We start from the raw sequence: 16809 nt of genomic DNA, 5'->3' as shown, positions 1-16809 counted from the left end.
AGGTATAAGTTTACATAGCTTATGGCGAAAAGCTTTCTGACTTGATGAAAACAAATATTGTCATTTAGTTCCACTCTTTCCTGTTCTTGCCATTATGGCTTGCAGGAACTTTGCTGCAAATAAAAGAAACTTGTGCACGGTACTTCAGAGTAGTGTTTTTTGTACAAAGCTCTGTTCTTATTCTCACCCTTTAAGGCTAAGCTGCCAGATTTAGTGATGAGTGAGCGCGTTCTGTCTGCTGCTGAACAGCACCTCCACAACCTCCATTCAAACACTGTGGATGGGCTGACTTCCCTTCTTGGTTGTTTCCTTTACTCTGCAATTTGAAGTTAACTGTTCTGTGGAGCAGTGGGTGCTCTTGCCTTGCCTTATATCTTGTAGGACCACTCAGTGTGTAGTTTTCCTGCTGTGCCTTGTGCTGATGTTTGGCAGGCTAGTTTTGTGCTCCTTGTTCTTGAGTCCCAAGGACACCTCAAGTAAGTTCTCTCTTGGAAGAAGTTGGCTTCATGGTGTATATGCTCAAACAGTGATGCAGCAGCCAAGAAAGCCAATGTATTCTTTCTTCACTAGCATATTTTTTTGAGGTTTGTCACTTCAGAGGTGAATGACAGACGTGATCCCTTCCCTCCTTCGTCAGTTTGTGCTCATCAAGTGTGTGTGTTTCCACAAATGTGCATTCACCGTGTGTGATTGTGATGTGTTACTGAAAACCTCAGGCTTTATCTCATTAGGCTTTTCTCTGGTACTTGGTAATTTGTAGGATGAAGAAGGATGCTCCTGGCTGTGGAAGGGATGGTGTAGTATGTGCAGCCTGAATGCACTGAGGGATTGGATGGCACAGAGGGCGGCTAGACTGCTAGCCTGTCACTGCCATACTGGGGTGATATTGGCACATCCTATCTTCAGTACCAATTCAAGTTTTTAATCTGCTGCCTCTAAAAAACATGACCAAAAGATTTCAAAGCCATACTGTTGTCTGTTATCACTGATATTTTAATCCACTATTAGCTATATTAATGTAACTTTTACTTTGTGTTTCAGTTTGAATGATCTGTATAATCCCATTAACTGTCTGGAAGCTCAAGCGTGGCCCGTCAGAAGAAAACCTCAGAACAGCAACAGTCAAATGTAAGTGATACTGAATATATACCGTTAACAATCAAGTGTAATTGCAAGGAATAGTGTTTGGAATAGATGACTATACTCCAGCCCCAGGGCATTGTAGCAGATGCAACATAAGGTTTAATAAACTAGGTCCTGTTGCCAGTATTACTATATAAGAGTAATAATAACACTGAGAGTGAAAACATCCATCAAAAGCTGACAAATCTGACACAGATTATACATATGCACGTACGTATACTAAAGATGCTACTTAAATCTGATGGAACTGGTAATAAAAATTCTTTAGTGGTGTAATGAAACATCATTTTGTGCTTATTACTCCTTTCATGTGAGGTTATTTTTGAGAAACAATCGTTTGAGCATTGTTGGAAAAAGTGCTTGTAATTACAAAAGTAAATAGCAATATGTTGCCTGATAAATCATAGGTACAATAGCTCTATTCAGAGAGGAGCTTATAGTTAAAGCTTCAAGGTAAAACTTTAAACATACAGTGAGTATACACACACTTACTTCTAGCACAGAGGCTGTGTCATTCTTGTTGCATATTCCACCAAGAAACTCTGCTAGACAAATGACTCTTGTTTCAATTCGTGGGTGGCCCAGTTGCAGATGTATACTTTTTTAAGAACTAGAAAAAGAACACATGTATGATTATAAAGAGTTTGTGTGTGGGTAGTTTTTTTGGGGGAAAAAAAAAAGTCCCAAAACAAATACCAAGGTTAGTCCCATGTGTACCCCATTCAGGGGGCTGACCTGTTTATTGGAGTTGGCAACCTTACCTGCAGGATACAGCCCTGACTTATGATTTAGGCAGGTGTGACAGCTTTGGCAGTAGCCTGATGGGCCGTGTCATCCTTCTTTGTCCTCTAGAATACCTATTCAAATAAAGTGTTCTAAGATATGTTGGTGAAAATAAGTATGGGCATGAGTGGGTGGGAGGAAGCTGTACACATAAGGTAATTTTTATGGCAAGACCCAATAAGTGCCAGTGTCCTAGTTAAGTAAGAACAACAGCAAGCTGCGTGTTACATATGAATTTAAAATGTTAGTGTCAATTAAAAATAAAGCCTATGGTTCAACTGTGTATATGTAGCCATTTTCCAACTGTATTTGTTCTTCACTTACACTGGACACACAGCTTCAGAGTTCAGCTTTCAGATCAATGTTTCTGCCTTGAATTTTGAAACTTAAGGTGAATTGTAAACGCTGTGAACTGCTCATGTGTTGTGTGCCCTCCCCAAGGCTAGAAGCAGATGCACGTAGCTGTAGATACCAGCCTCACAGGTCTCTGCTGTCCTGCCAACTTTTGATTGTGTAGTCTTCCCCCCCGCCCCAGTTGGGACCTGTGTGTCAGACAGCTACTGGCTCAGTGAGCAGTGATACCTGGGATGCTCTGGGACTGTGCAGAAAGCGAGGGATTGTATCCCACCAGGCAGTGTCTCAGACCCCAGTGCAAATCATGTTATCCCTGTTTTGTGGTTTGGGTTAAGTAATTTATCTCATGTCATCAAACATGCTGGCCATAGTCTGCATACTTAGGGACTTCCTCTCATGTGATCCATCAGTTCAGAGCAAAGCAAGCACAGGCTCTTTCAGAGCTATTCTGAACGCCTATCTTCCTGCTGACGGTAGTGGGAGATCCAAGGAGACTGGGTACCAATGTGCCTATGCCTTATCAAAGCCAGTGGAAGTTGAGAGATTTGGATTAGCTTAGTTGGGCTTTTATTGGAGCCTGTTGCGGAAGAAATGCACTTAACTTTCAAACAAATATCCTATTTGCACTCAACTGCAAATGCTAACATTTCTGTAAACCTGTTGCAGGTGCTTAAATTTGGCATCTGCTCCAGTGGAGTTAATAACACAAGTAAAAGAAAACCTAGCCATGAGGCTTGCTTAATATTACCTTAGAGACTGGGTTTGTTCCTTGGAAAATGTATGCTAATGAGTAAGCTATTCAATAAACTTCCACTTCTTTTCTGCATAAAATGTGTGGCTATTGGAGCATTTAGTCTTTGACCTTGCAAATTAATACCTTGCAGAATATTAATGTTGTACATCCCTTTGGGGAGATTTAGGCAGGGACAGAGACCCTCTGAAATTAGTCTCTGGATACAACTGTTCAGACTTCCAAGGCTCCTACTCTGGGAGTGTTCAGACGCCTGGGTCTGTCTTTGAGCCTTTCCTTGTGCTTACTGAGCATTAGGAACTATGTAGAAATGCTTATTAATTGTTATTACTATCATAAAACTTATGACAGGTGCTTCCTAATTCAGGAAGGTGAGATATAGGCCACAGTAGAGATCATGTTTGTTGAAGTTAATATTCTTTAAGTGTGTTGTGTATCTTATTAGATATATTTTTAGCCAATGACCAATAAAAACAGCATTGGATTTTGCTGGTTTTTTCCCAAATGTGAGATATATTCACAGTTTCCAAAGAGGAGGGGTTTGTTTATATTGTATTGCCCTGCTGCAAGAGCTAATATATTAAACATTTTCCCAAAGGATATCTATGGTCTTTAATTAACTTTTTTCTCATAGGCCTATAACATAGCATTATACAATATTTGGTCAGTACCCTGCTCTTTTACTCTTGTGTAGGACTTATTGGCTCTCATTTCCTGGGGGAGCATTATGAGTGCAGACAGGAAGAATGCATCAAATGAAAAGTTAATTGTGTTTAAGCTGTGGGTGAGGGGGGAGCAGGATTGAGACTTCCATTCTATTGTGCCTCTATAATAAGAAAAGCTAAATATACAGTTTCCTAGGCCACTAACCTAGGAAAGCAGGGGAAAAAATTACCTCAGTCACAGAAAGGACAAAAATGTAAAATATGAAGTCTCCTGTGGCTGCTTGCATACTTTAGTTTGAAAGCTGGTTACAGGATGATGGAGGTAAGAACGTGCCAGTATTCATAGTGATTACTTCCTGAGGAAGGATAAAATCCTGTCTGCTTCCCGAAGGCCACTATGATTTGTCCTGTTATCCAAATTCCATTGTGCACAAAAGCAACCATGAGGGATGGAATGCAGGAACTTAGCCCTTTATAGGTTCATCATAAATCATTACAGTGTATTTGATGTCAGGCTGTGGGCTGCTTCATGGCAAAGCCTTGGCTGGCACGGGTTCTTTTAAGGTGAAGCCAAATGGGGCACATCTGAGACTAGATTGCAAGCCACTTTCAGCAGTTCTGAGTGCTCCAGACCCAGCTACATGGCTTACTCATGCAAAATCTGTTTTGTGCAAGGACATGAGTTCCCAAGGGGGTGATAACACAAGAAATAGCAGCTGTTTCAGAGCAGGATTTCCAATATCCTTCTCATTTGAGATGTCCCTATTGCTTATAAGACATTTTCATTGGAAAAGCTCCAACTGTCAGCAGCAATTTACCCAGCAAGGGTCTGTTATTTTTCTACCCTAATATGGTTAATGGGGCTTTGTGGAAGCGGATCTTCAGATGTCTGCTTGATCTCTGGAAAGGTATTTCCCCCCTGGTTTCAGTGAGATAGGTCTAGACTTTCATTTTTGGGTTTAAGGTTTTATATGAACTAAAATTTAGTGAAAATTGCTGGATCAAAAAGGTGCATGGCTTCTGATTTAGTTCTGTGCCTTCTGCCCAAAACACTTGAAGTCTTACCTAGCACTGGAATTTCAGGACAGCTTTAATCCAGATGTCTTTGATACTTGACCATAGGTTACTCAAATTCAGAAACCAGAGAGATTACAGCTTGAGTGTGAGGTTTGTAACTTTAATGAAAATAGATTATGTTTGTCTAGAATTTATCATAAACTTTGCCTGGTCATATTTCAGGCTTGAATGGTAGAGGCCAGCTCCAGAGACAGAGCTTCATTAACTTCTAGTAAATGGAGAATGAAGTGTGGGAGAAGGTGGGGGTGGGGAAAAGACAGACCAAAATGCTGCTGTGTGATAATTCACTTGAAATTCGATTTGAGTATTGCCACAGTCTGTAGAGTGCACAAAATAGCATTCATTGAGTAAGAGCAGCTCAAGACCCTTTCCAGTACTGAGCATGTGTGTTCTTGTAAATCAAAATAATTAACTGGTGTGCTGGGATCTAATGTGCCAACTGCACATGGCAAGCTACATCACCATTGTGGCTTTATTACTTGGATGGTTGTAACCTCTAGAGATCTTAATTGAGGTTTCATTGCACTGTTCATACACTTAATTAAAAAAATCAGCCCCTATCCTATGAGTTTAGTCTACTGTCTGGATTCTGCAAATACTTGCATGTTCTTACCTACATTAATGAGAGTAGTTTTGCTGGAAATTAGTGAGATTATGCTGAAATCTTAATTTATGACAATTGTGAACCAAGCAGGTTGAGGAGTACTTCTATATGCCACAATGTTGTTGCTGTAAGGCTGATGCTGATGATGCTGCTGTTTAAGTAAGGCAGATTATTAGTAAACATGTGTTCAGTTGTTAGCATATGACATACCTTGTCACAGCAGAATCTGAGAAGTTATGCCCTGTATTCCCTTCATATCTAGGTATACTAATCACTCTGAATTTTACTGTCAATGTGATAATGACTTGGTAACACAGTGAAAGTGATCATTGCCCAGGAATCTTGATTGGCAATCCAGCTAAATAACAGGAGTTTTCTGAAAGCCTGGTGGAAGGGGTCTTAAAAAAAAAAAAGGGGGGGGGGGAGTATTTAGCTTTTTAATATACAGAAATTCCCACGTGCATCAGTCTGCTTTTTTTAAGAATGCGTAGATGAAGTACTAAAATGCGTTAAAGCTTCTCTTTCCTCTAAGACAATGGTTTTATTAAGAATGCAGGCACACAGATGCTGCTGTGCCTGACTTTAACGGTTATGTCTGTAATCCTAAAACAAGACGACTGGATTTGGGGTACCCAGGCCGTTTGTATAGAACACATTTAAATTAATTTAGAAATGGTATTTTTCATTGAGATGGACAAAGTTAGTAATTTTCTTGGATATTTGTTGTGATAGGCTTTTCTCTGAAGTTGGGCATTATGCAGCCTGCCATTTTTAACAATTTCTTTGCAAATTGTTTTTCTCTATAGCCTAAACAAGAACACAAAATTGCTGCTACACTTCTAATCTTGGTGACACACACTATAAAAAAAAAAACAAACCAAAACCAACTCCTGATATCAGACATCATTAACTGTAATTAAAATAACTGGCAATAGTTTGATGAGGAGCTATAAAAGGGGTGTTTTTAACTACCTTCTCAACCTTTAGTTCTTTTAACAGGACACTGTTAGATCAAATTCAGTATCAGTATAACTTAAGTATGCAGTTTCAGGCAGAATTAAATAAAGATGATCATTCATGGAGAGATCTTGGAAGGCATCACAGGAATCTTTATTTAAACTTTGAACAGGATTATTTTCTTGTGTAGATAAAGGAGATGCATTTGAGATGAATACAGTTCTGCATGGGTGATGGGAGGGAAATAATTCTACACATTGATTTGTGATGATCTGTAACTTATGACACTGATTCAATGTCCAGTCTTACTCAGTTCTTATAGGGAAACTCAGGCTATCAGCATAAGTATGTGGTATGAATACTGGATATACAGGTTCAGTAGTAACTAGATTTGTACTTTTCTACCAGGTGGATGTCATGAGTGCCATAGAAACCATCCCTGAAAGAGCTCTATTTAGAATGTCATGTCACGTTGCACCAGGGTGTGTAGAAAACATTTGGCAATATCGGAGATCAGAGCTAGGTCATCATTTGGTTTAGCTACATGTGCTAGATGTATCTATGAAGTAGTGATTACATGTAAGAAAGAAAGAAAAGTTGTGTATATATGCTTAAAAAGGAGTGAAACAGGTTGTTTCAGTTTCATTGGTAGTGGTGGGGAGGTAAAGGCGCAATTGCATGTTTTTTGACTGTTACCACCGTGGAACTCATCCAAGCCTAAAGTAAATTTTTGTGGTGTTAAAGAATCTTATGCTGAGTTACACTGGCTGTTGTTGCTTGAGCTATCACTAGTGCAAATCCACCTGTCAACAAAGCAGTTTTGTTGATCAATCTTTAACACTTTGCAGAGTTTGCTAGTGGCCAATGTTAAAATCCCAGTAGAGATTAATTATTAAATATGTTCTTTCCCTTACTGGAGATTTATAGCGCTTTATGTGCGAGAACACTTAGGTCTTTGGAGAATGGTATGATGCCAAGTGTCAATTCTGTTAAGATCCATTACAAGATGAAGATTCATGCTGTGGTGCAAATGGTACTTGAAGTCTCCTGCTACATATGTGCCTGTCTGTAGCTAAATATCCCTCTGGAGACTGGCAGTTCAGTTGCTACTCTCTTGATGCAGCTTGTTCCATCTGTCACTGATGCTTCAGCACTTAAGTGACACATCTGAAATAATAAGGGCCTGGATCTATTCTGACCAGTTCAGAACTCATCAGAACTCTTCTGGCTTCTAAATTTAGGACCTACCTGAAAATAATAGTAGCTGGGGAGAAGGGGTCTGTCCTCTGCTAGAAGCCTTTGAGTACTAAACTTAACTCGGTAAAATAGTGCTCTGAAGGTGGCAGCAGGGCTGTTATCAGTACATAAAAGAGTTTGTATGTGGGTCTATATATGGATTTCGCAAGATTTTGAATCTTAAGGAGAATTTAAAGCATCTGAATCTTTCATTATCTCAGCTCTAGTAAAATATGAAGGCTTTTATGGTGTGGCACAGTGCTGTTTTATTATAACTTATTTTTCAGTAGACCTCAGGAAGCAGAGGAATTACTTTCAAGCAGTCTAATTTATAGTCTAATATTTATATAGGACTGATTCACAAGTAATTAGGTATCTGTGCTTGTATTGAATTTCCTTTTAAAGAGCAATAACTTAAGTCTAAAGAAAATGCTGTGGAGTTTCACCCATTCCAAAGTCTAAGGGTGTTTGTTTTTCAAAGTAAACAATGTAGTTTCTCTGTGTGTAAAATAATGAAGAACCTGTGTCTTTTTGGATACAGAAGAACATAGGTTCACTTTTTTAATGTCCAGCAGCCACCATGTCCCACTGCAACGTTGATGCTCTCAATCCTAACGACATTATTTAGTATCTCTGAGAAGCTGAACTCTTTAGAAAAACTGTTTGAAGTTCCTTAAATCTTGCCCTGGGAATTTTTTTTTTTCCCCCCTCCAAGTGACCAAATCCACACACCTCTCTTGTGACTGCTTTGTACTTGACAGACTTTCCTTAAAAATGGCAAAATGAGAGCAACTAGGGCTTCTAAAGAAGCTATTGAAGAGCAAGGGAAGTAGGATGAGTGGGGAATGAGGAGAGGGAAAATTTGTGCTGAAAAGGTCTGTAGAAAAAAATTTTTGGATGAATCCTGGTACATTCAGAGTCATCCGGAGATAATGGTATTTGCCATTGTACACACTACACATTAAAGAAGCAGAAAAACAGTAATGGGTCTTTCTTCCTTTGTTGTCCTTCATGATTCCTTTGCCTTGGCTCCCTCTTCATTTTTTGTCAGAGGAATGGAATATAGCCAAATGAGGACATTTTCTGAATTTAGTATATTGTGCCATCAGTCAATACCACTCTCCTGTGTTATTGCTGTATGCTCTTGGGCTTTTACCCTTGGAACAGATGAAAAGCAGCTGGATAATTTCTAGTGTGTGCTGAAAAGTACTTGGTGGCAATGTGTTTAATGAATGCTAGGAAAAAACTTCATCCTTCTGAAACTGAAGGCAAAACCTGTTGTCTTTAGTAGCCTATTCTTAAGTGCTTCTTTTTGACCTTCTCGAATATTGGGGTGGCTTTTTTGGTGGTGGTTTTTTTGTTTGTTTGTTTTAAAAAGCTTTTGGGTTCATTTTTTGGCTCCTTCTCTGCCAAAAGGTGGTTCCCAGGTACACAACTTTTTGAATAAGAGGCTGGAGAAACTTCTGTAGCTGTTCCATCTGCTCATGCATAACAGGAGAACTCAGTGCTTGTATAGAAATTTTAGAGCTGAAGTTGTATTCTCTATTTCAGTTTTGATGTTACCCAAAAGACAGAATATATTACTTCTATGTTCAGTAGTGTTCCTCTTGCTAGTTTCTGTTTGTGGTCTATAAGCTATCCTATTGGAAACTTTTCTGGTTTTTAATTTTTTTACAATTAAAACATACATATTTGGTTTTTATTTCAGTTATAGATTCACCTATAGGTTTTATTTTTCATTTTGTCTTTTCTATGAAAGCTTCCAGCAAAGTGGCTCTTGCTCTAAATTTCTCATTGCTACTTCATATTGACAAGTTTTAAATGTTTTTGGAAAGGATCTCCAGACACTCACGTGATGGGTGCTTCTCCAACACCACCTGCAAAAACTGAGACACCTCTTAACCACTCTTCAAACTCTTGATATGGAAAGTTGCAAGTGAACTGTAGCAGATTCAGCAGGATGCATTTCACCCATTGCCCAGACCTTCCTTTCCCGCATGTTCCTGTGATGGAAAGCAGTTCTGCCCCATAGCAACTGCTTTGGCAGTACATGAGCCTTCCGCTAGGCAGATGGGCAGGTGGCATCATGACGTTCCCAAATGCACTGCTGGCAGGAGGAAAGGCTTGATGCATCAGGATGGTCTGCCTGAGCTCCCCAGAGACAAAGAATGCCGATCTCAAGATGTCATGTCTGCAGAAAAAGCATTTATAGATGTGGTTTAACCCCAGCCAGCAACTAAGCACCACACAGCCGCTCCCCCCTCTCAGTGGAATGGGGAGGAGGATCAGGGGAAAAAAGTAAAACTTGTGGGTTGAGATAAGAGCAGTTTAATAACTAAAGTAAAATATAATACTAACAATAAAAATATTATAATAATAATTGTAATGAAAAGGAATATAACAAAGAGAGAAATAACACCCAAGAAAAGACAAGTGATGCATAATGCAGTTGCTCACCACCCGCTGACCGATGCCCCAGCAGTGATCCGTCCCTCCCGACCAACTCCCCCCGGTTTATATACTGGGCATGATGTTCTATGGTATGGAATACCCCTTTGGCTAGTTCGGGTCAGCTGTCCTGGCCGTGGTCCCTCCCAGCTCCTTGCACCCCTGCTTGCTGGCAGAGCATGGGAAACTGAAAAGTCCTTGGCTTAAGATAAGCGCTACTGAGCAACAACTAAACCATCAGTGTGCTATCAACATTATTCTCACACTAAATCCAAACCACAGCGCTGTACCAGCTACTAAGAAGAAAATTAACTCTGTCCCAGCTGAGACCAGGACAATAGTGTTTGAGACTTGACTGTTTTCAGTTCATGCTATCAGAATTGCTAATTAAATGCCATTCTTCCTGTAAGAATTTCTGAAAGATTCTTCTGTTTGGTATGAGATCATGCTTAGTTATATTACTGTGCTATTGCTTTATGTTATAGTGCTACAGGGTAGATGAATTGCCCAAAGGGTCTTTTTTTTTCTTTTGTTAATGGTAGGGTGATTTTCTTGGTTACAGTATTAGGTAGGCACTATATTCTTTTATCAGCCTTATCTGACATTAATTAAATTGCTGACTAAATGCTGTGTTTTGGAAGGGAGCAATGGACACTTTCAGGAGAAGGGTAGGGATTTGAAGCCAAAATTTCAATGGTTCTTTTCTAATGAAGTTCAAACTATTTTTTTTCAAAGGTTCATAAATACTGTAATTTGGATTCTTCTATAGGGAGATTGTGCTGGATGCTGGTATCTTCTCATTGGTTTTAAAAACTATTCAATGAATGGAATTACTTGGCATTTGGACAGGATTTTATGCTGTACAGTATACTGTATCTCTCCCTCTTAATGGCAGTAAGATAAAGTAGGGATGACTTAGAAAATTAATTTGGACTTTGAAAAATGTAGCAGAATTGGGACAGTGTTGGGAATGAGATTCCAGAGTATTAAGTAAGTGTTAAGACAATTTGGATAACAAGCAACATCAAGGTCTGCTTAATGTTTAAATATTTTGCCAAACAGGAATGAGCTGAAGCTTGTGTACAAGTGTGAACTTGCAAAAAAGTATCAGAATTTCAAAACTGAGTAAGGTTATTTCTGTTAAGAGCTGCCTAACTCTGGAGAACTATCTGGGGACATTGAATAATTGCTGGTGTTATTTGACTAGTGTTAATATTTGTATTTATGTATATTTGGATACTTTCATATTGTTAACTTGTTATAGAGCCCTTTTTTAAGGTGGATGGGGGTGGGAATTATGTAGCCCTGTAGTCTGTATGGCACTCTAATCCAAATCAGGCATAGGTGCTGTCCTAAATTTCAGCCCCACCTTGAGCACTGATACTGTTTGAGTATAGTTAGATAAATAAACTAATAAACTGTTTGCTTTTAAGAATTGTCTGAAGAGATTGCAGATTTGTGGAAGCATCTTGTATAATAAAAAAAACCCCAAACAAAATAACCCCACCTGCTTGCTGCAAGCTAGAGTGAACTGACATGTGAATAGTTGTTTCCCCACTCTTTTTAAATTACATAATTGCTACACTTGGGTTGTGAATTACCAGAGCAAATAATATTCTGCATCCAGTTGGAGTTATAACAATATAAAGCGTAGCACAGAATACCCATTTGAATTATTCTAATGGTTTAGAAACCTGTGGAGAATTTCACATGCTGTTCTGGGCAATCATGTACCTGGCAAAACTGACGATGGCAGTGCCTGAGGTTCTGGAGCGTCTGCTGCTGTTTGGCAATGTATGTGCCTTAGGAGGTGCTGATGAGCCCAGCGTTTGGTCTTGTTATGAGGAAGCTGGAATGTGAAATTCCCAGATACCTGTGCAGCTGTCTGTTAGGAAGCAGAGAGAGCTTAGTGCTTTCACTTCTCCTTTAAAAATTGCAATGAATAGGAAAATGTTACTTCGCATTCTGTAAACTTTGAGATTTTAAAAACCACATTGCTATGGCATGATTGTGGGCTTCTAGTGTTGGAATGGAATGGAAGAGTGGTATCTAGAAGACATCTCTTAATAGTCACTTGCCTAGCAATTATAGCACTTGCATACTAAGTGAAAGACCCCAATTCAAGTCCCTACTCCAATTAGTGTTTAATATGAGTTTTTAGAAAACAGGGCTGAGAAGGGAGAAACCCTGAAGTGTTTGAGTGGGACATAAGAGAATAGTCATTTGGCTGGTGGTTAACAACTGAAATATTCTACATCTGAAGTTAGTCTCCCTGCACTAATGAAAATATTTCTCTCACATTTGCATGACTGTTGCATCAGAAGTTTTATCCCATTTCTGAGAAGACTTGTACCATTGAAATTATTAGGCTTTCAGTAGAAATGTCTCAGCCAAACTGTGCTTCTCTGGCCAAAAACCAGAAGCCATTTAGCGGGAAAATTCTTATCTGAGTCTGTAAAGAAAACAGCAGTGATCTTACTAAGAAGAAATCTTAATAATCTGAAACAATTTTTTTTGTCCATTTAGAGGCTTCCCCAGTTTTAGTTTAATAGTTATTACATAGATTTCTACCTACAATTTTTTTTGCATGTTGATGGTGTTATTCTTGCTTCTAAAAAGCATTTGTGTTTGATTCTTCTAGAGCTTTTACCTATAAAATCATAGGTGAGGAAGGGTATCCAAGAAGAGTAAAAAGTAGCGTGACACAAAACCATAAATGATGCAATCTGAATTTTCATTCACAATTAAAAATATTTTCTTTCTAGATCTATTTCACTTAACATTCTACAGAGCTGCTGATAATGTCTCTCTCCTTACCCTGCATAAGCCTTTTCAGCACCCTGGACACTTGATCAGCTGAAGCCTGCACCCCTGCTAGGTTTGTCAGCCTGTGAGCTAGCTGCCTAGTTCAGGTATGCTCATTCGTGTTGCAAGCACACTTGCCACTTTTACTGTACAGATAATAGGCTCAGAAACCTGAGGTCTGATTTAGCGTGTTACAATCTGGTGCAGAAATCCATAGCCCAGTATCCCCTGAGCATCTGTTGACTCCTAACTTGCACTTGAAATGATGTGCTTTTGTGGGGTGTGCACACTGGTTCTGTGCTGCCTTTCATATGCAGGGTTGTGCTCAGTGGAAACCTTGGATCAGAACAAAGCTCCTGTGCACTAAAGTAATGCAAAGAGTAAGAACTGAGAGAAAACAGATTTGGGTATCTGTGTCAATTATAATCCTCAAAGACTACAGAGCAGCAGTGTAATGGTTTGGGCAAGAAGGAACAAAAAAATCCACCACAGCAAAGGCCAGAGCGTATTTCTCACGGCATAGCTTTGTTCTGCCAACCCCTAAATGCACAGATGTGACAATATGCCTGTATCCAGCAGGCTATACTTGTCCGTTTTCCTGTTGCTGTCACTGGCTGCATTTGCTGCTCTTTTAGTGCTTCACATGCTTATGATCATTCTGTTAATCATTCCCTAAGATCAGATAAAAAGGTGAGAACAAAACATGGTGTTCAACTCTGTGGTTAGGGACAAATCCTTAATCAAACACTAACTGAAATGGTTGAATCTGGTGTTAGAAATGTGGTTCTTAGAAGCTAAGGGTTTGTTAAGGGTCTGTCAGACATGATGGGGAGGTGTAATACTAGTGGTGGGTAAAACCAACCAAACAAAAGAACAAAAAAAAAGGGGGGGGGAAATATGTGGAGTTTAGGGGGAGACACTGTCATATGTGGCAGGTTTATGAATGACTGGTAATGCTTCATCTACACTTTCTGTGGTACTTGCAGGCTTTGAAGGTCTGCTTTCTGTTACCCACAGTGATGAATGAATAATTACACATAAAGGCATCTTATAAGTGTCTGAGATAAGTTCTTGCTGCTATTATTTAATGCTGGGGAGAGCTCTACCCTGCAAGAGACTTCTTATTAGCATGTTTTACTTTAATTTGTTCTTTGTTCTCAATTTACTGTCCTGCAATTACTCCTGCAAATTGTAGCTTGGAATTTGCTAAAAGCATCTATTGCTATAAGCAATCTCTATACTGAGAGCTAGGACAACAAGCACAGAAACAACACACAAGCTCATGTGAACACTGAAATTTTATTTCAGGATAGTGTCTGTTGGTTTGCACAACTTTCTTTCTGATCACATTATCTAAATCCATGTCTCTTAGTATATTTTTGTTAATTTCAGTAATATAGTGAATGAAGGTCTATTTACTAAATATCTTCAGTCTTCAAGTATGAAGTCAAAGTTCATTGTATTCCAAATCTAACCCTGGATGTTACCAGCCTATGGATGAAATATTCAGTAGTGCTCACATTATACTGACTTTTAGATTTAGGCTTTTAACTGCCAAATAACTTCTGAAAAAAGTTTAAACTCCTAAGCTACTGAAATGATTTTGAAGACTTTTTTTTTTTTAAGAATGTCAACTCAAAGCTCTTCATTAAGTAGTGTAGAACACTTGAAATCTGGACAGCATTGTCAGTGAAGACCTCTTCCCTTCTATAATCATATTAAGAATACAGGCAGAATGAAGACTGATATTCTCAAAAGTGCTTGAGATAATCAAATCCCCGACTCCTGTTGAATGTCAGGGGTACTCTAAGCAGTAAGGTATTGGGAAAAATGTGATCTACAGCTAATTGCTGTGGTGCTATTGATAACTCAGTTGCTATTTAACAAATTCAGCCATGTAAGAATACACACTGGTGTTGAAACTGCCTCAGTAGAGTCACATTGTACCTGTCTGTAGGAATGTCATTGGCGATGAGGTAAGGTAGAAAAAGGTCTGGGTTTCAGTCATGGAGTGGTGGTTCTGTGTCTTAATAGTGTTTTTGTACCTTTCAGGTGATTTACTCCCCTTTTGGCAGAGTAGGCTGTAGGAATGAAGCCAATGTAATTAAGCATCTCCAATGTTATATTTCTTACATAATCATCTGACTCTACAGTCACTTCAGAGCTCTTATAACCTACAAGCTTTATTTCATCATTGTGGCTTCTTTTTGAAATGAAGAATACTGTTGTGCTGTCTGTAAAAAGCTAATCAGTAAAGCTTGGGAAGTCTCTCACAGCTGCATCAACTCTTTGTCTGTTATTTTGGATGTGATCACTACAGCAGGATTGCTGTGGATGATTTTGTTCTTGGCAGTCCCTCAAAAGGCACAAAGGTCCAAAAGGCATGAACATCTAACTCTGTACCTTCCCATCAAGCTCAGCAGAGCTTCTTTGCTTGTGTACAGAAAGAAAAGAATTGTAGAAGATGTTTGGGTGTCTTCGTTGGGAATGATAGCATGAACTACATTATCCAGCTCTCCTTTTCCTAGTTTTACTCTTTCAAGTTATAAAGACTTATCAAGTTATAAACACTTATCCTTTTTGTCCCTTTTCTAGATTCTAGCCACAACCTGTTCTGAGGCTACACATTCATTTGGACAGATCACTTGACAAGCCAGTTTTTAATTATTTGTCATATTAGTTACGCTCTGTACAACTACAATGACATTTGAAGCCATTTCCTCCATCAAAAAAGAATTTTGGAAGTGTGAAATTCAAAGTGGGGGGGAGGATGCGAAGAACTTAATGTACAGAATATTTTAGGAGTCTTCCTGAGAGGTGCCAGAATGAAGCATCACATGAATTCACATTCTGGTTCTACTGATGGCCTTAACTTCATGAATAAGTGGTATCTAAAAACCTGATCTGGCTGTAGGTGCAACATACTCATAATTCTAGCCTTATTAGCTCATCCCTAGCAGATGAGCATTGTAAGGCTGTGATGAGGCTTTGTGGATTACGGTACCAGGGAGATGACTATTTAGGTTGTGGTTCTAGGGGAGGATTCTTGCCTGATGGAGCACTTCAGAGAAAAGAAACCAGAACTTAACTTAAAAATCCCGAACAAACAAAACAAACTCAACCTGTGAATCTTTCTTGGATGTCAGCAAGGAATAGTTTGTGTGGGGAAACAAATAATTTCACGGTACGTTTGTGTCCAGATGACCACACATGCGTGGCCTTGATATTTAAAAGCTATTCATTTTCAAACTGCAGTGTTTGCTCAACTTCCCAGACCGTCAATATAATCTCAAGTAGAGTTAGTTCTCAGCAGTGGTAAAATGGTATGTTCTAGCACTCATTTCATAGTGCTGTATTCTGTAACTTACAGAATTTTTAAACTCTTCTTAGCCAACACAAACAGTAGATTAGTTTAGAAAGGCCATGATGAGGCAAAACAGACTAAGAGCTGTGTAAAAGACTAGATTTGCATTTTCTCTCTATGAAAACAGTCATGATATTAAAAAAAAGTTAAGGAAAGAAATAAGAATAACGAGTAAGAGAATGACCCACACTGTCTTGATAAAAAAAGGAAACAATGTAATCTATGGCAACTTTAATTAAAGGGAAACAGAGAAAAACAGAAGAGCAAGCAAAGATTTTGCTTGCTTAAATTGGCCCTGGCAGACATTCATCCTCTCTTCCTTCAAAGGGACCGTGCATTGACTGAAGAGTGCTGAAGCATGCTCCACATAATTTGGATTGAGGTTACAGTGAGAATCCTTCTAGTTGTGTATGTTAGGCTTAGTGGGCTAAACTAAAGGGTGATATTTATTAGGAGTTAGGGTTGTTGCAGTACATGAGAGGCTGGAAAAGCTGGCTTCTCTAAACAGCTCCAGAGCTGGGGTTTCATACTGGTACATGCATACTGTTCCATTTCTGGCCCTGCTGAAAATGCAAGGTGAACTGCTGATCTGTGATCTCAATAGGAGAATGGAAGATTTGTG

General features: G+C 39.1%; 1 long non-coding RNA gene across 4 annotated transcripts in view; it reads left to right on the top strand.

The window, feature by feature from the left end:
• The first annotated feature begins 1045 nt into the window (after positions 1–1045).
• Positions 1046–16809, top strand: part of LOC127021483 (uncharacterized) — a 119828-nt gene continuing 104064 nt past the window's right edge. For all 4 annotated transcript variants that reach the window (XR_007767224.1, XR_007767223.1, XR_007767225.1 and 1 more), the window contains exon 1: positions 1046–1128. This is a non-coding gene — a long non-coding RNA (uncharacterized LOC127021483). The remainder of the gene's footprint in view (positions 1129–16809) is intronic.

The sequence above is a fragment of the Gymnogyps californianus genome, chromosome 13, assembly GCF_018139145.2.
Source record: "Gymnogyps californianus isolate 813 chromosome 13, ASM1813914v2, whole genome shotgun sequence".
NCBI lineage: Eukaryota > Metazoa > Chordata > Aves > Accipitriformes > Cathartidae > Gymnogyps > Gymnogyps californianus.
Note: the sequence above shows the minus strand (reverse complement) of the source record. Positions and strands in the feature narration are given on the sequence as shown.